The sequence below is a fragment of the Gopherus flavomarginatus genome, chromosome 3 (assembly GCF_025201925.1).
Source record: "Gopherus flavomarginatus isolate rGopFla2 chromosome 3, rGopFla2.mat.asm, whole genome shotgun sequence".
Classification (NCBI taxonomy): domain Eukaryota; kingdom Metazoa; phylum Chordata; order Testudines; family Testudinidae; genus Gopherus; species Gopherus flavomarginatus.
Genome location: NC_066619.1, coordinates 98,237,154 through 98,238,040, shown reverse-complemented (window position 1 = coordinate 98,238,040; position 887 = coordinate 98,237,154).

The following is an 887-nucleotide window of genomic DNA, read 5'->3' as shown; positions in this document are numbered from 1 at the left end:
TGGCCACACTGACTAGCTCATCAGAAGTTACTATCCAATCAGCAAGTCTCACTTCCCTACAGAGGATGAGAACACAGTCTCCGAAGCACTCTTGGCTTTTAAAAGCATTTCCCTCTTTATAATACTACTTCCTCTTGCTTTTTTTAAATGCAAATTTAAACTTCTGTTTAAACAGAATCTTAAACTTAGGGAAGAGAACATTCTACAAGCCTGGGAAATATTTCCATGTAGTATAATGTGGCTGGCCACACACAAGTTGTTTCTGAATACTGCTGCTTCTTATGCAAAAGAACTCTCATTTTTGGCCCAATATCCACCACCTTTGTATGCCCAACACTCCCTGGCAGCCTGCATGCAATTTCTTTCATGATTTAGATTCCCTGGCAATTGCTCAAATTGCTTGGATAAAAAAAGATCCATGGTGTAGCAGTTCCCACCTACTGGGAGCCAGTCCTTACTGCCTTACATGGGCTAAAAAACACAAACACAATTTGCGTTCCACTTCCCCACTTACCAAGTGGGATGTGAAGTTCAACCTGTCATTACTACTATAATCGGACAAGGCATCCAAAATGGCACTTTGTTTAGCAGGTCAGTTGTGTACACTGAGCAAGGTCCCTTAGAACTGGGCAATTCTATTATGAACCATATGTGGTTAAGTTTAAAAAACCAAAATTTTTACAAGAGACTAATACTTTTGGTCCCCTCTGGCCTTGGAATCTATTGCAAGTGTTTCATATGCCATGGCTAATTCCAGCAGTATTTCAGGTTGCAAAGCACACAACCAAGAGGTGCTACTGAATTTAAGTAATAAAAGGGTTATTCTATTCCAGTAAACTTCCCCATGAAGATGTTCTAGTCCATATTTTATAGACAGATCTCCATAA